At 30.0% G+C, this 20,257-nt stretch overlaps 1 protein-coding gene across 1 annotated transcript in view; it reads right to left on the bottom strand.

Annotated features, from left to right (window-relative positions):
- Nucleotides 1–20,257, bottom strand: part of LOC119682411 (ecdysone-induced protein 75B, isoforms C/D-like) — a 44,047-nt gene that overhangs the window by 22,259 nt on the left and 1,531 nt on the right. The window lies entirely within an intron of this gene.

Genomic DNA, 20,257 nt, shown 5'->3' with positions numbered 1-20,257 from the left:
TAAAAATGTACTTCGCAAAAAGTTGTTGACATATACTTGACGTAGTAATAGAAAAAGTTACTTTTCACATACTAAATTTGGCTGATTACCTTTCTTCATTCGCGACAAATGAATTTTGCAAATGCACTCAAAGTGTATTATCCAGTTTTTCGTAGATTTTCCTAGTTTCGATGATGGAGAAAATTTTTTCTTAACTGCTTAAAGTGATTTTTCAATTTGGCAGATAATATGAAATTCACTAGATTTTCAATTTATGCAAATGAGTATTCTAGTTTGTGCGCATATATGTGCACGTATAGTATATATCTGCGAATTTATGTACTAATATACTTCCCACATATAGTGAGTGCTTAAAACTTTAAGCTAACATTTGCAGTTTTATCGTTTTGCAGGAATTACACAACTTTTGAAGTTTTAGTAAGACATTGTTTTTCTTTTTCACCAACATTAATAAGTCAACGTCTACACATTATTACCACTGAATGAAAAGTTCCTCCTTGCTTCATAATTTCGAAACTACAAAATATTTCTTTCACATTCTGTAACAAAGGAATTTCAAACACATTCTTGTTTAATTTTTTACTTGATTTTTGACATAGCAGAGAACTATTCAAACTTTAATGAATACCAGAATTTGTAAGGAAACTTAACTTGAGAAGCTGTTAGTGCATATATAAAATGTTTCTACTTTTACGAGTCCTTTTACTGCATCCAGAGTTAGCGAATAATACGTACTTCAGACAAAAAGTAGTTGGGTAAAAATTTAATTTAATTTCATAATTTAATTAATGTATGTTAAGGGAGACTTTAAATTTGTAGTTAGCAATTAAAAAACCTTAAGAAATTTTATATAACTATTTTCAAGAAAAAATTCTTATTTAACTTAACTTAGTCGCAAGCTTTCTTCTGATGTCCCAACAAAGGAAGATTAAGTGAAAGGCAACGCTTAAGATCTACACACGCTACTTAAAAGATAGAAATATGGTGGGTTATGGTGTATGCTCAGAAGAACTGTCCGTCCGACTGAATAATTTTTACACCATCTTGCGGGCAGAAACTGCCATTTTACATTTCGGAAAGTAATGCTTTTGCCACAATAAAATATTTATTTCGAACCAATATTTATATTTTTAGTAACAGTCAAGTGATAATTTTGCCCTTTACTGACAAGATGAGATGTCGTTTTATTTAATGGTTTACATTAAGTAGGTCACTGCTCTTAGAGATATTTCTGGCATCTAAAGAGCTGACGAAATCGCTAGAAGAGTTGGAGGATTTTTTTTACATTAGAGCTAAGTTAAATTAGAGTGGAGGTTTTTTTTCACCAAAGCCCACTTTAGTTCAAATAGGATTTAAGGTTTAGTATAGGGCCGCTCATATATAAATCAGAACGACCTCAAAAGAATAGTAGTCGTCAGTTGTGCCGCATAATGACACAACTTCCCAATGAAAAAGAACTATCCTGATAAGTTTATAAGTTTGGATAAACTTACTTAAGCTTTACAGGATGACAGCTCGATCAGATCGGTAAGAAAATACGGTCCAGTGATTATTATTATTATTCTGAAACATGAAACACGGATTCCTCAATCTTTTCAGCGTCACAACCAGGATAAAAGTAATTATGGGGTAAAACAAGTCTCATAGTATGTTTTCTAAGTATGCAGTTATTTGTAAGCTTTTTCGTATGTTTCTTATTCAGTTTGAACCAGGTAGATCTTCACCTGTTACATTTATTATATTAAATGCAGAAATTTCATTAGTTTAGTTAAATTGACTGTATATATATAACATTTTTAAAATGGCGAAATAAAATTGGCGTAATGAGCACATTTTGTTAACCATAAGTTTATCCGCCTACGATCTAACAATAATAAAGGATTTGTTAAAGCTTGCTCATCACTCGATATCCGACATACAAGTTGTATTGAGGGGATGTAGGCTTATTTGCAAACATACAAAATAAGTATGGACAAACTCCAACGACTTAGTAGTTGTTGGACTACGAATGAATACTAGTAGTCATAAGGTAGTTCATAGTTGCTGGTCAAAAATAGAATAAAAAAGTCTTACTAATTTGTTCTGCCACTAGGCAACACTATGGTATGTACACATCTGGGATCTGTAAGATCTCCCTTCTTTAAATGTCTCTCCGATGTCAAAAATTATAGGCTTTAAAAATATAATCTGTTTTATTATTAGTTAAATTGTCCATATACCCAAATAGTGATATCGTAATATAGTTGATTCTTAGGAATTAAGTGAATCAGTTTTTCATGTAAGGTGGGGTGCACGTTGTATCCTAATCTTAAACTGATTTATAAGTATATATTCCTTCGGCAATCTTTGCAATAGTTTAGTAGTATTAGATGTCTCCATTTCCTGCGAGCTTTTTCAAGTCTTGTTGGTAAAGTCCGGTTAGACCGGTTAAACAGATTTCTTCTAAGTTTTTTTCTATCCTCTCTCACTTCAAACATTTATTCGCTGCAATAACTTGTGTTATCTTCACTATAGAACCAACCAAGTCAGTCAAGCGTTTGGACACTAATTCGCTGAACAATAGGAATGTCGTGATAAAACTCGTGCAGTTCATGTTGATAGTTTAATATTTAGTTTAAAAATATATATCATATATTTTGTTTATTTTTTTTTTTTTTTAAATATGAATATATCACATACAAAATTTTGTCTCCTAGAAAGAACAGTATTTTTTACAACTATACCAGTTGCTAAACTCTTGCATTAATATGTCAGAAGCAAAAACTGTTAAAAGTTTGGTACAAAATAAAATTAAAGTAGGGCAAACTTTTCGAAGACAAAGTTTTCTAATGCACTTAAAACTTCAAACCAAATTTTATTGAACTTTCTATTATAATCATAAGGATGTGGCATTGGAGTAGAAAAATGACAACAGGGAGTATGGTATGCTAATTCTAAAGGGTTAAAAGATAATAAGAAACGTGTCATATAAATACCTAATATCAGAATAATAATGGGTCCATTTTACCTATATAAGTAATTATTTAAAAATTCTTTTTGTTTTAATAATTTGGACACTATTTAAAAAAAAATAATATATTTAAACATTTTGAGATAAACGTAATTATAACTTATTTAGTTTTGTGACACAAAGGATAAATCTTCGTAAATTTCTAGAATTAAGATTTAAAACAATAAAATATAATAACCTAATTAATTGTAATATTAAATATTATATACTATTGAGTAATAATATAATAATACTGTGTAATATATATAAGGCTTTGTATCTGGCGATGTATAAAATTAATTTCATGTTTTTTGATAAAATTGCATTCTAATATAGTTCTGTGTTTAGAACCCGTTTAAAAACTAAACCCGATTCTGTAATATGGCATCTATATCGGGCGAAAATGATTCGTTTCAAATGAGTCATTTGCAAGTGTTTATATTTGTTGTAATTCATTTGTTCTCATCTCAAACAGCTGATTTTTCAACTTGCCTGTTGACTTTATTTTTGACCTGTGCCAAAAAAAAATGTTGAATGAAGGTAAAATATACCTTCAAACCTTATAATATAAATTTAAAACTATTTTTTAGCTTCGATTTATTAATTTTTGGGAAGTAGAAGTTTCAAAAAGAGGTGCATAGTTTTCAAGGAAATACAACCACCAAATATTTGTTTACCTTTTTTCGTAAATATGTCAAAAACAGCTTTCTCAAACTGTCAAAATGCAGAATAAGATCAATGGATCTCATTTCTGCTTGAGATTTTGCATGCAAAAATGAGTCATTTGCTTCTCATTTTTAATTTTTGATCAAAATGAGCCATTTCAGGCCAGTGAAAATACCATATAAACGCCATATAAGATTGTTTTTATATAGTTAGCCTATAACAATTTGTATCTGATTGGCATTGTTTTCTTGATTCAAATGTATATGTTAAGCTCAACAAAAGAAAACACTTGTTACGCGTTGTACATAACTAGAAACCGTGTTGTGGAACTTGTGAAAAGAGCCAGAAAGCTTTCTGGGTGGTTTATTACATCTAGTACGTTCTGTTCTGTTTTTATTTAAACATGATGTATATAGAAACACATAATCTGGTCTGGTTAAAAAGACCAGAACGCTTTGTGGTAGAATAAAAGTAGCCACAACGCGAAATTCTACTAGTAAATTCAGTAGCCAGTCACTATATTCACAGATTTCTCAATAACTGCGTAATATTTCTTATCAATCAATATTATGGCAAATGATTAAGAGAAACCAATAGCTTCAAAAAGTATTTTCTTAAGAAGGATATAGATGCAAAAAAAATCTTTTGAATTTATAAGAAAAATCTGTACTTAATTTTTGAGCCATTATGATTAAAAATTCTTTATAATTTTATTGACTAAACATAATAATCCAATAATGTTATTTAAACGTCCGGCAATGAGACAGATTTGAAATGCATTGTATGGTGGATGCAAGACTAGATATAAAAGTTCACCATTTTTTCTTTCGTACATAACAGGTTCTTCGTACCTGTTTGTCTGTTATTATTTTTTTGTATTAACAATAATTTTGAAAACTTAAATAAACTGTGAGACGTGGAATGCGCTGATGACGTACACCTACATTATTATACTTGCTACAGCATTCACAATAGCCTATATATATTGCACATAAACCAGCATCACAATAAAATAAAACCATAAGCAGTGATTATGGTGTTGTATCTTCCTGTTTCATACGTTAAGATAGACGTCTATAACCATATATCCACTAATACAAAATTGAGTAATTTCAATACCAGCTCAAAGACACTTTTATGTATTGTAATATACTACTTGCAGTAGTAACAATCCAGTTAAAAATTCCGACTTTCATAGACCATATTTTGTGTCATATCAAATAATAGACACACCGGGATTATTATAGATCTATAATAAACTTATTAACCAGATCATAATAGAGTATACGGGTCTTGCTTACATACATCGGAATAGATATATAAGGTTAATATAATTTGTTATCTATATCCATATACGAGCAATGTCATGAAGTTGGTTAAACACAAATCTAAAATGTAACTCGAAAAATGTTTGGATTGATTAAATTATTTATGTATTTCTGTGCAACGACACGTAAATGTATTCAAAAAAAATTTATGTATATAAAATCTCAAGACAATATATTTTAGTAATATAATGTTTGAAAATATTGCTACAAATTATTGCTACAAATTGTTTCTATTTTCCTTAAGAAAAATTTTTCCGATACATTAAAACAAAGTATCACACCAATTAATTGTCAAGATAAATGAGTAAAAACATTTAAACTCAAAGATAGGAGTAACTCTTCTGTACAAATTGTTTTTCATTAAAATGAAATTGAACAGTTTTCACCACAAAATTGTGCATTTCTAATAGAAGCACTGTTACCTTGGTTCTCTAGAAGTATCAACAGACGTTTGCTCTGTCTGGAACAATAGCAAAACCCATTTCTAAAATGGTGTGGTTTTAATTGTGTGCATTATGTACTAATGTGCTAATTGCTTAAATGGTGGAAAAGTAAATAACACACGAGACATGTTCACATTGTAAGTGTGCAGTCTATAGGTGCTCCATGTTCCACAGCACGGCACTTAATTGTTCTAGCACACACCACACACACCATTCTGGAAATGAGTTTAAGTGAGTGTTTCACTGGCACTTGGTGCAAAATTTAATTAGTACTGGTTTCATGTGAGTGTGAATATATAATTTATGCATTTTAAATAAATGCAATTTTTTATTTTCATAGCGCAAGTAAACGTTGATAAATTAATGTTAATAATTGTAAAATTATAAGTATTTCTAAAAACTGTTTAGAAATTCTTGTTCCAATTACTTTTGTTTATACATAGTGTCCCAATTAAAATTAATTATACGTCACGAAAAGGCAGTAAAAATCCTATAGAATAATTTTTAAAGTAATTGGGCCACACATTTTAAATGATCACAAAATATTACATACATATATATAATTTAAAAATTGAATACTATATGATATATATTATATGAGGTAAACTATAAATGATTTAATATAAAAGGATGATCTTGAGCTTTATGATACAAACAAAAAAAATCACTTATCGATAAGTAGCGAAAAATTTATAAGGATTTGAAATTGGCTAAACTAATTAGCCTAAAAACAAAAACTAATAACTAATAAACGTATCACTCCCATTTTTTGCTCGAAGTTGTAGTTCTATATATGTAATAAATAACTATGTGTGTAAAATAGAATTTAAAAATTTAAAAAAAATAAAATTCAATTTAATTTTAGTGTCAGCTACGACAACTACGACATCACTATTTTACTTAATCGAAACTATTCTATTTAATAGAGAGATTTTGAACAGTAGTGAATTATAACAACAAAGCTTTTTATTATTTTATTAATTGAAATTTTGGCTAACCATACAATTGTTTTGAGTATTGCCAAATATTCACTTTCAGTGGACTTGAAATTATTTCCTATACAAAATTATTCGTAAATAATTTTTTGATATTTTAAGTATCAAAAATTGAACTCGTACCCTGCTAAATTTAAAACTCAGAGTCAGCGTTCAAAGACGGACTTGACTGGTATGTTTTAATTTGGAGTTTTTTTAATTTGTTGTTTTAGTCTACAACACTGCTTAAATAACTTTCAAAAGAAAGCCCATTTCAAAAACTGTATTTAATGATCATTTCATTTTAATATATTTTTTGGTTCAGTAAATACCGAATTTTGCTCGTCTAATTTTTGTTCTGTCACACTGTGTATCGGCTCCAATAATGAATATACTACATCCTTTGCTATCGTTGTAGAAAATTATTAGTTATATTGAATAGTTGTTTGTAAACCTACTACTCCATTTTTTTGGCTGAGGAGTTTCTAGTTGAAGGAGTTTTAAAATAAACTCAAATTCATCCCATGAAATATGCTATGTGTACTGACTGAACTGTTGATAATAGTAATTACATTGTCCCCAAGATGAGTTATACCATATATGCGCGCCAAATTATTTGAACCTAATTCAATTCTGCGTTCAATGTCATCAAGGAATATTAGGATATTAATACGCCTATGCCACTACAAACAAATTTTGTTCACAATATGGCTTTTCTTCCAAACATCGTAAAGGACTTTAGAAATACTATATGACTACATTTAAAAAAGTCAATGTAACCACTGTTATAGTAAAATAAACAGAATGTTGTAGTTATATCTCAGGCCTCAAGAACACCATCTTTGTTCCATTTTGCGATTGACGTTTTATTCTATATAACTGTATATCTTTCGTTTTCAACAAACAACATTATCTTCTAGCTTATTTAATATTATATCTGAATCAAGTCTCAACAAGATTGTTCCTTTGATTCAACATTGTGACTTAATTAAGTGCATTAAGTCATAACTAATTTCCGTAAATGTAGGTGCCTAAATTTTTATATCAATTTTTAAAAGACAAAGAAATAAGGATATATCTTCAGAAGTGAATAAAGACAAATAAATGTGAATTTTTGTTTAAACATATCATAGCTTGAAAATTGAGGTAAATAACATTTTTTCACATTTTCGATTTCGTGTGCTGCAATAGTTTTGCATTTTTATGTACTAAATTGTCATTTCATTTTATGCATTTTAGATAAAATATTTCATCCGTGCATTTTATGAAAACATAAAAATATTGTGAAGTATGTAGTTGGTGTGTGGGAGTGTGTGGGAATGCGAAGGAGTATGCACCTGAAAAATACGTTCATTCAATTTACAATTTATATTGTGTAAGTGTGAAATTCTGAAAAATTTATTTAAAAATGAAAAACATTTTTCTTCAACATCTAGCATTGAGCATAAAATTAAATAACAAACATATTTTACAAAAAGTTATTTAAAATTTTAAGTTTTTAAAAGTTACTCTTGCATTTTAGTATTTAATTATAACGTTTCAATTTTTTAATTGCATGCACAAAATGCATTTGTATTGCATTATACACAAAATGCAATTACTTTCATACTCAAACCTATTAAAGAATAAGTAGGATGTGTTATGAAACTATTATGCATTATTCAGTATATTATCCTTAATGGTTTCTTAAAAGATGAAAAGCAGCATTAGGATATATAAATTTCAGAGATGTGAATTATTTTCTTTTCATTTTTTTTATTTTAACACATTTTAAGTAATTAAATTTTGAAATTGAAATATTTTGAATTTTCTTTATTCATTTAAAGAAATTATTTCAAAAGAAAGCTTCATATATAATATATGTGAACGTATGTTAATAAAATATTCGCAATAAAAATATTTTATTGCAACTTTATACTAATATTTCATTTTTTATTGAAATTAATTATAAGTGATAACTGCACATAAACTTTTATTGCACTTTTTATATTTATTTTGTTGGTTTTCCAAATCACAAACATATGTGCTAAAATCCATTTATTTAATATCAAATTTATTTTTATTGCGATTTGATGGTTCACATACTAAATTTTGATAAATGGTTTAATTATTTATATAATAATTTATATGAAATGCACAGTATTTCATGTCAGTGGTGAACATATATAAATACATATATGTATATTCTATTTACGCAAATGTCATTAAATAGTGCTTAAAGATTTAGATTAGTAAAACCAAAATTTATCTTTAAATGGAGAATTGCAAAATTATTCACTTAAGATACATTTTGAATTTTAATTTCCTATTTACTTAAATATATTGTTTTTTTCACCATTGACTTAGGAATTTTATAATTAAAAATATTATTGAAATTATATTAAATAATTTTATAAATATTTAGATTTTTAAAAGTATTGGAAAAACCTTTTAAAATATGTAATAAATCCCCAATTTTGATATCTTGTATCTTTAAAACTATTTCAAATGTCTAAAATCTTATAACAAATTTTAATTTTTCCTGCATAATTTAATTTTAAGCCATTGATAAATAATTTATAACATTAATTGGAAAACATTAAAAAAAATTAGAGCTCTTTTGTTACTATCAAATCAAAATAAAATTTCTTATTCTAAATGGATGTGACGGCTTAGTTTTGATTTTTTTTTTTCGAAATTTGATTGTTATAATTTTTCAAAAATAATAAATAATTTCAAAAATAATAATTTCAAAATATGAAACTATTGAACTGAACAGAAAATAAATTTTTTTTTTTTCAAAGCTACTACATGGTATATATTATACATTGCCTACGGCAGGGCTGTCTCACGGGCCTCATGCGGCTCGCGACATGTTTGTAATTTACTATAATTAGAAAAATTTTCTTTATTTTTTGGTAAAATTACATAGTTTTATTTATATGATATCCCAAATAAGTGAGTTAAAATGTTTTAAATACTGTAATAAAGTATCACGTTATTTACTTAATTAACAAAGATTTTAGTATATATTTCTTTGTAGAACTGTTTTAAAAAAATTTGTATTCTGTGCCGTTAGTCATTACATTAAAAATAACATATTTTTCATATGACAACAACAAATATTAGTTATGTAGATATTGATAAAATTGTGAAATATAAATTAATGACGAATTAATGCGGCCTTCCAACATATTCAATGATTTGAATTGGCCCGTGATCCTATCTGGCCTGGATAGTCCTAGCCTACGGCATTGGAAAATACCTATGGTTTATATTCACATTATTAAAGATTTCGATGTCCGAAAGTAAAATTAGACTTTAATAAATATTATAGTAACTATATCGAAAGATTTGAAACTCTTGACAAAGTATTGCCTATTCAAAATTAAAATTTATATTAAACTGTATCACTTGCATGGAACAGTTATTACATTCGAATATATACATATGTATAAAGAAAATATTTTTAACGTAATGAGAATTAAACTTAATTTTTGTTTGATATATAATGAAATCTATTCACATCCTTACATATTTCCACACTAAACAGTCTGACTACAGTACTACAAAGTACATTGTGACCGAAAAGCTTTCGGAAATTCTCATTTAAAATTCGCGCGCTGTATATTTTCCGATATTTTAAGTTTATGTAGTTTGGCAGCACTGTCCTTAATTACTATGCCAAAAATGAGCGCGATCTGTCAGACAGTTCGTTTACGGCAGCTGTTGAAACCAGTTCACCTCAGTAGGGCGTTGCGAAAAAAACAATGGAAAAAAATATTGAACAAAGAGTTTGCATCAAATTTTGTGTTTCGAACGAAATTTCGTGTGCAGAATCGTTGCGAATGCTACAAAAGGCTTATGGGGAATCAGTTTTATCGAAAACTCAAGTTTATGAGTGGTACAAAGCCTTCCAGGACGGTCGTACGACCGTCGAAGACATTTCGCAACGCACTACTGAGGGGAACTGGTTTCAACAGCTGCCGTAAACGAACTGTCTGACAGATCGAGCTCATTTTTGGCATAGTAATTAAGGACAGTGCTGCCAAACTACATAAACTTAAAATATCGAAAAATATACAGCGCGCGAATTTTAAATGAGAATTTCCGAAAACTTTTCAGTCTTAATGTATCTACTTGAATATACATTAAGACCGAAAAGCTTTCGGAAATTCTCATTTAAAATTCGCGCGCTGTATATTTTCCGATATTTTAAGTTTATGTAGTTTGGCAGCACTAACCACAATTACTATGCCAAAAATGAGCGCGATCTGTCAGACAGTTCGTTTACGGCAGCTGTTGAAACCAGTTCACCTCAGTAGGGCGTTGCGAAAAAAACAATGGAAAAAAATATTGAACAAAGAGTTTGCATCAAATTTTGTGTTTCGAACGAAATTTCGTGTGCAGAATCGTTGCGAATGCTACAAAAGGCTTATGGGGAATCAGTTTTATCGAAAACTCAAGTTTATGAGTGGTACAAAGCCTTCCAGGACGGTCGTACGAACGTCGAAGACATTTCGCAACGCACTACTGAGGTGAACTGGTTTCAACAGCTGCCGTAAACGAACTGTATGACAGATCGAGCTCATTTTTGGCATAGTAATTAAGGACAGTGCTGCCAAACTACATAAACTTAAAATATCGAAAAATATACAGCGCGCGAATTTTAAATGAGAATTTCCGAAAACTTTTCAGTCTTAATGTAATTCCCGATACACGTCTTGTATTCCATAACTTAATATATTCGTATAAGGTGAATTTAGAGATTATATACAAATATGTAATGCATATATGTACATATGTACATACATATATCAGAAAAATAATGAAGAATTCACTTGTTAGTATAGTGAAAGCTGTATTAAAGTGAGACTTTTATCAACGACAATATTAATTAAGTTTATAATGTAGCTAGTTACTAGTTACTCCTAACCGGACAGAATTGATGATCCCATCTGAATCCGCTTAATCCCTGTATATGTATTATTATAATATAATTTGGTCAGAAACTTATTTTATTTGCTTTTAATAACATGTTAAAAACTATTTTGGTTTAATTAAATGTTAATTATAATTTTTAAAACTTTTGTTAAAAAAATCTATACGGTTTATTTTAATAAATGCGAATTCTAATAAAGTTGTGCGATTACAGCAAATGTTGTTGCGATAAAAAATTAATATCCCGCTATAATGTAAACCTAGCATAGAATAACAAAAACAAAACAAATATACTCAAGCAACAACAACTTAAAGCTAAACTTTAAGCAACCGTTTGGAGTGTGGTGACTTAAACTTTTGTTGTAATTTTTTGTTATTTTTGGTGAACATGACGGTAGGTCTGTTGTGAGTTTACATTGCTCTGTTGTTGTAAATAAATAATGCAGTTTTATTTTTGATGTGAAATCAAGAAGTCGGAATATTATTGTTTTGATAATTAAATAATTAGTTTTTTTAATTTTAAAATTTATATTCATATATATGTACATAAGTTTAATTAAAGTTTTAATAATTCCTGAAATAACAAGAAAATATGTTTAGTGAAATAAAATAAAAATAATATAGTGTATATAATATAATAATTATATAGTCAAATTAAAATAAGTGAAGAAAAATATGTTGAGAGAGAGGTTCAGTAGAGTCAATTTTTACCAGTAATCACGTATTAAATATGTAAAAGAAATGGTGAGTGCATTTAATTGTCAATAAATATATACTTGTTTATATACATATATAGTTTCCATCTCGGTCTAATCGCCCTTTTTTATCATTCTTGTATTCACATTATTGTTAAATTGATAAATATTGAATCGATGTATTTTTGTTTTTTTGAAAGCCATATTCTTCTGTCTCTGTTGGCTATTCTTATAATAGCTTGTATCGCTCTTCTAGCAAAAAGCGTTGATAGTTGAGTAGATAATAGGTAAAATTTTTTATTGATCATACTATATAAAGTAATCGCCTTCTGTGACGAAGTTATATATATGTTTCTTTTATTACTTTTTGGTCTGGTAGGACGTTTTTGTAATTTATGTCTTTTATCTCAATGTTACATATTGATATACGTATATAACATACTTGACATATCGTATTTATATATAAGAATAATGTATAATGCACACGTGTATTTTGCTCACAGATGCGATTAGGGATTAAATAACTTTAAAATTGAAAATAAATACTTGGCAACTGTTTTTTATTTGAAGATATTTTGTACGTTAACTGCAATTTTATTATATATTAGAGATCTAGTTCATATAGTACTGACATATTTGTTTTACTTATCCACTACATAAAATTATTCTCTATATACAATTGTTCTGTATATACTCATAAATAGTATAAGACAGATATTTAGGGTATGTATAAGGTGAATGAATGTATAAGGTGAGTAATATAAGTATTAAGTATACATCTATTTTAAGTGTACTCATCTAATATATAGAATAACTCATACTCAAACAATTTTTTTTATAAATTCTGGCTAAAATCTTATCTTTGTACCAGGGAGATTTTTAAATAGCTTCTACATGGTAACTTTACTTCCTCTTCGGATGGGTTATTTATTTATCGGGATATATGATTAGCTGATTCCGGTTCATTGATTATTCTCCCAAAATTGTTATTTATTGAAAATCTAGCAGTTAAATTATATTCAGCTGTGTTGGATTGCTTCTAAGCTTCATGATTTCGGTGACACTTTATAATACCTAATTTTCGTTTAACTACATATACTATTTGATTCAAAATTAAATGTATTACTCATTCTACCAAATGTAGGATTTCTTCTATAATTCCTAGTGTAGATAAATCGATCGTTTTTGAGCTTATTAATGGGCTTAGTTGAGTTCAGCGGACCTGTATCTTTTTCACAAGCATGTCTTTTTCACAGCCGTATCTTTCTTATATCTGTGAGAAACACAGCTGCGCCAAAGTTCATTTAATAGAAGATTTAATTTTCTAAAATAGTTCTATGCTAGAAAATATATAATATCCTAGATGAATTATTTAAAAGATATTTCAATGAGATTGCTAATCCTTACATTTTATTGCCTTGTTTTAATTTGCTCAATAAATTGCGGTATACATAGATCGTTTAAATGTTTTGAATGACTTCTTAAAGTATCACGCCTAGATTAAGTAAATAATGAATTAGTAATTTTTATAATGTGATATTCATGCATTAATTTACACAAATTAATAATTTCATTATTATTTTTAATTAATTTATAGTTTTCAAATAAGTTTTTATGTGACTTCAATCTTCTTATGGTATAAATAATTCGATTTAATTAATTTTTCTGCTTTAAGTTTAAAATTATATAAAATGTTTAAATGGAATTTCTATAAACATTAAACTAAAAATAGCAGAATAAAAGCACTTAATTCAAATAAATTTCTTCACCTCACAATGAATCTTCCAGTCCAACGCTTTCGAAAATTTTTAATCGCATATTTTTATTTCTAGAGCGTGAAGGAATATTTTTGGATTAAATTATTAATAAATAAAGATTAATTAAATTCCTCCATAAATATTTGTGTGGTTTTTCAACATAAAATAGCAAAACTTATTGAATAGCAGAAAACTTTAATCATTACTTTCTTCAAATGATTTAACCAAGTTTGTAAATAATTTTCTCCTTATTTATGGGTGAAATTTGTTCTGTTGTTGTGAGGTCGTTAAGAGCTGAAGAAGTAAACAGCAATTGCGAATGGCTTAATGACCGACCAAAACGTCGGCATTTTGATGCTAACAAATGTTTAATCGCATTACAGTAATTTATGGAGCGCAGACGTTCGCTGCAGTCATTGTCCTTTCAGCTGTTCAACATAACTTCAATTCAAAATTGGAAATTGCCACGAAACATTAAACTTAAAAATAAAAATTTTCACTTGGTTGAATATTGAGTCAAGGCCATAAGGAAAGTTTATGCGTATTTGTTCATAGAGCAAAGGATTAAACCGATTTTGTTTATGATATGTAGACACATTGAAATCATAAACGATTCTGGTAGTATTTCAGCTACAAAAGAGAGGACAACTACTTGTCGTTAAATGTCTTACAAGCAATTTGTGGGTAATTTGGTATAATTTTTAGACTTCATCTCTTTTTTATGTTCTTTCAATTGTCATATGTATAATAATTCCAAAAAAAAAAACAATTTGGTCAATTTTTTAGTTGCCCACAAAACGGTTACTGACTTAGTGAAAGGAGAAGAGGACAGAATGAGTTTTCAAGTAGTTCAAGTCAAAGATTTTGTACAATATTGAATTATGTAATGTGCACTCATAAATTATTAAATTATGTATGTAAAAATTGACAATTTTTGAAAACGAAATTGAATTGAATTTATGGAATGGAAGATTGTAGGAGAAATTTACATAAACTCTCTTTCATGCTTTTTGGTGATTCAACTGTAATCAGTACATAAGTTATAAATTTTTACGGAACCATAGATTATAGTAGATATATCTAAATACTTATTATGATATTATCGCTACTCACTTAGAAGCAGAATCAAAAAATGCGCATATTTCAACTTACTGTACAGAATTTAGAGTTTTCATCATGACGTTAATGCATTCTCTTATATATTGTTCATGAATAGTTTAATTATTACTTTAATTTAATTATTATTATTATTGTAATTACAAGATAGAAAGTACTTATAAGATCTCTTTTTTATCCCTGGAAAAAACTCTTTTAAGCTATCTTGGACAAATTTCGATTATTGAAAAATCTAACCCTGAAAGGAATATCGTATACTGCAAGACTAGTTGGGATGCTTTACTTTGATTTTAACAGAATTTACAGGAGTAAGTGTCCATTATTTCTGTCTCTAATGTCAATGTTATTTTAACTCCATCTAGATGCAAACGATATCTACTTTTCTATTTCTATGCAGATTCTCAATTAGCAATTAAACCATAATTCTTCTGTAAATTATTTTCGACATTTCTGTAAGACTTTTACAATTTGTTCGAATCAACAAATACATTGAAAGCAGTAGTATTTTGCATGGTGCCTTGGTTAAACTGAGAACAAATTCACATGAATAAGTAAAATCATCCAATGCTATATTATAACATATAATAATTGAAAAATTGCTAAACTTAAAAACTTGTTAACTACACAGAGGCGTATTTTCTTCGCAGGATAATCAAAGGTAACTAGTGGGATACTAGCTTCCTAGGAATCCTTGGACTGAGGATTGTAACAACATATTTTATGCACTAAGAACCGATGAGACTTGCAGTCATACTCTTTATGACTGTTTGGCTTTACTCTTTATATATTTCAGTTTTTATACGTTAAATATAGCTGCTTTTATCCAGTTGAACACTGCTGTAGTGCAAAAGATAAATTAGGATCAAAATACTCTACTCAACTAGTCAAACACTAGCCCACTAGTCACTCTTCTAGTCAAAACTCCTCTTATTAATTATCTATTTATTTATGTTATATATATGTGTAAAAATAAATTTGTTGTAGATAATTATACCTGGGGCCTTAGTCCCAGAATTCTCTCATGGATCTACCGTACAATGGTCAGACCCATTGTATCCTATGCAGCTCTTGTTTGGTGGAATAAGGCACAACAAAAAGCTGCAATACTCAAATACAATAAACTGCAAAGACTCGCATGTATCGCTATGACGGGAACTATCAGAACATGTCCCACATCAGCTATGGAGTCCATAGTGGGTTTTACCCCTCTGCACCTCTTCATTAAAAAGACGGCAGCCCTGAGTGAAGCTAGGCTACACTCTGGTATCAATATGCACGGAAGTCTTGACAGTCAGAACTCTATCTGCAGACTGGTTCCTGGCATAGAGATCTGCGATAGGACAGATCGCATGAACATGGAACTTCGCTTCAGTAGAAAGTTCGAAGTCCTCATTCCCGATCGATTGGATTGGGTAAATGGCACCCCTGGAGCAGAACCAGAAGTGATATCATGGTTTACCGATGGTTCAAAAACCACGGAAGGTGTTGGTGCTGGAATATTTGGTCCTAACACCAGAATCTCGCTAGCGCTGGGTATATGGCCCACTGTCTTTCAAGCAGAGGTTCACGCCATCGAGGTCTGCGCTCGTATCAACTTAAACAACGGGTTGAAAGGCGCCCGCATCTGTATTTACTCAGATAGTCAAGCAGCAATCAAAGCTCTATCCACCTGGAGGTTTTTCTCAAAACTTTCATTAGACTGCTTTGATATGTTGCAACAGCTGGCAAGCAGAAATAAGGTGACGCTTTGCTGGGTGCCTGGACACACAGGTATAAAAGGAAATGAATCTGCCGACAGCCTTGCAAGGGCAGGTTCTGCAACTAAAATCTGTGGACCAGAACCCTATTGTGGACTAAGTTGGTCTACAACTAGTTATCTAATTGATAAATGGATCTCAGCCGAGAGAGGTCGCTACTGGAGTGACAATCGAGGTAACCGTCAGGCAAAACAGCTGGTTCATCCATATAGTTATGGCAAGGCATCCCACCTCAGCAGATCAGATTTGAGGTTGCTGGTGGGATATTTAACGGGTCACCATGGACTGCGTTATCACCTTAACAAAATAGGTCTGTCCGAAGAGATGGAGTGTCGATTCTGCTTAGAAGCAGACGAGACTACGAGCCACATTCTCTGTGACTGCCCAGCCTTGATCTGGGCAAGGAGGAAATCACTGGGAGGAGAGCTGCTCTCTCCTTCTGAAATTAGGAGGTCCTCAACGGACGACATTCTGGCCTTCATTCGGAAAGCGGAATGTCTTCTGTTCAATTAGGGTCAGTTACGGCACAAAAGATCAATCTGGTCGCAGTGCTCTGCTCCGGTGGGAGCTAGTACCCTGTTTATTTCTATTTCTATTTCTAATTATACCATAAAGCTAATATATAATCCATCATAGATAGTATCATAGATATAGATAATCATAGATAGATCATAGATATAGATAATATCAGATTGAATTTATTGAATTTATCATCTATACTTTACCGTTAATATATGTTATAATCATCATAATTTTAGTTTTTTTTTTAAAGTTGCTCGATATTTTGATTGAATGGGATTATGTTTCGACCTATCAAAGTCTAGAACACAATAGAAATATACCAGAAACTGCCAATCAACGTAGCGGAGCATTGCACTCATAACAAATTTTTTGTGTTACAAATTGGCCGTAACTGAACAGAAAACACTTAGTTCCTTATGTGAAGGGAAAAAATGATATTTATTGCGAATTTTCTAGTATCTTGGCTTACTACTCTTTCCTTTAAAAAAATTTAAGCGTGATAGTCCGAACTAAAGTGGTTACGTGTTTCGTCTGACTTCAAGCTGAGCTGTCTCTACGGGCAAACCCATTTCGTTGAAATGACAACGTAAACCGTGATAATCACTTAGAAATTTGTAAGTAACTTTAGATCTATTCTTCTGAGAAAGGACACATTACTATACTTGTGAAGACATAGTAGTGTTTTAGCCATAAATATACGCTTGTGGCGATTTTTTTTTAAGATTCTCTTTCTTATTTGACATTTAATCGTAAGCAAATTTTTTTTATAACGAGTCTTATATCCACATAATTAATTTGCTAATACAATACTTGCAAGAGTATCTGCAAACTTGTTGTTAACAGCATATACAAGTACTACACCGTTTTTGATTTTTCAGCTCCTGCAGCATATTATTGCAGTTCATCAAGAATGTCGAAGAAAGTATTTAGTAAGAAGAGAATGATTTCATTGGTACATGATAAATTGAATTCCTTTAAATCTTTGCTTGTCTAGAGTGTAGATCTCAATGGTGCGAACCTCAACCGAGAAGATTGTAGACTGTATACTCATCTACGAGGTACGTGGACGATTCCAAACCAGTTGTACCAATTTGGGTCCAATGCACAATTCCATGTTCTTGTGATCCGTCCTAGCGTCGATTTCTTTCGAATGGTTTAAGTTCTTATTAATATTCTTAAGTGCAAATCACATTTTTTCATTTAAACTGCCATAAAAGGGACAATGGTGCAACTATCCAGGCATACAGGCATACAAAATTAATTTCTAATTACTCAATTTAATTACCATCTGCCAACACACAAACACATGTAAATCCACAGATTTACTTAAATCGATGAATTTGATCTAACCACACTTTGACAGTTGAGACAAGACGTAGACGGTATGAAATAATGATGTGCGCACAAGTGAAATTAAACCGAACCACATAATGCATTGTTGAAATTAAAAAAGGGTAAAGGTGGGGATGAGCAACCGCAACCGCAATGCACAGGAGCATGACGAAAAGTTTCATTATATTTCAGCGAAAAAAAAAGAAAAATGACAATAAAAGTTGTAAAAAAATAGAAATTTATAAACAAAATTTATGCAACACAGAACTCTTTAGAAAATTTTAACACTGCCAGCAATGAAGTTAAAAGGAACACTTGGCCCTAGTGAGGAAAATGATTTATTTTTAAAAACAGAGCAGCGTTAAAATGGCTACCAAACAATCTACGCCATTTGTTGCTGTTAGTTATTGGCAAAAGGAAACTAAAAACAAAGCGAATTCAGACAGCAGCGACAAACAAAAGAAATGGGCAGAGCACAAAGCATAAAATTAATGAAGGTCTCTTTTTTATTCCGACTGCACCGCAACTGTAGCAATGTCCAATTATTGTTGGCGTATGCATTTTTCCTTTAATTTATTCTCATTTCGCCGGAATGGAAAACAAGAACAACAATGTTTCGCATTACAGTTCAGTGATTTTAATTGCTTTTAAGCTGTTGCTTTTGGTTTAATGCATGCAAATTGTCCCATCCTCCATTATAAAGTGAGCTGCATTTTTTAATTGTTTGAGGATTTTTTCTGATACGTTTTAATGAAAAATATAGTGAAGAGTAAATCAGTTGGTTGAGTTAACATCGAATAAAGAAAGCTAAATTCAAAATTATTAGTAATTTCTTTAAAAGATTTATTAAGTATAGTTGTTAATTAATACAATCTAAGAGGTTAAAAAAAATATTATCGCCATAATCCTTGACGTTATAGCTTTTAAAGGACTTAAGTACGTCGAAAAATAGTCTTTTGTTGTTGTTAACTTTCTCTTCATCTTTCTAATTGGTAACGCTTATGGTCCATATTCATTCCATTCATTCATATATTGTCTGGTATTTTCTTTTTCAATTTTGAGGCAATTTGTGGTTATAAGTTTTATATATGTGCTCTGGTGTACTACAATATAATGAGGTTAGGTTAGGTTACTGGAGCCGTCCGAACACGCACTTAGACCACGAGGTCCATTGTGCTACCCTTAAAAATTTGACATCTGCCTGTATCACTATTTAGTACTGGCCACAAAGCCATTGAAACGCGGTAGAGCATAGAATTTATGTCTCTTAATGAATTGAAAAAGTGCGAACCTAAATTGGAGAGTCTATGTCTTATATCTTATATGATTAGTGCATTTTAAACTTTTTTTATAAATTTAATGATATAGTGCACGTTATTAACTTTATAAAATAATACTGTCCATTGTTGTACCTTATGATATACATTTCACCATTTTCTTCGGACTCAAAAATTTTGGGCGATGATCGTACTTTTCAAAACTGATAATTTACTGATTCTATTAAACTATATCTATATTAGATCTATAAGACCTTATTAAAATTTTGTAAGCCAAAGACGTTGTTTCCTGCATGGATTTTGCTTTGCAGATTTTTTGTAAACTGAGATAGCATTTAAGTAATTCCTGTACTCTGTATTTACGGTTGCAGTAGTTGCTTTATACTGAATAGAATTCAAAGGTATCAAAAGCTGTATACGTATCTAAACCTGTGCTGTTTTGAAAAATATTTCACGCCAGTGATGGCTATTAGAGCATAGT

Source organism: Teleopsis dalmanni, chromosome 1 (assembly GCF_002237135.1).
Source record: "Teleopsis dalmanni isolate 2A chromosome 1, ASM223713v2, whole genome shotgun sequence".
Taxonomy (NCBI): domain Eukaryota; kingdom Metazoa; phylum Arthropoda; class Insecta; order Diptera; family Diopsidae; genus Teleopsis; species Teleopsis dalmanni.
Note: the sequence above shows the minus strand (reverse complement) of the source record. Positions and strands in the feature narration are given on the sequence as shown.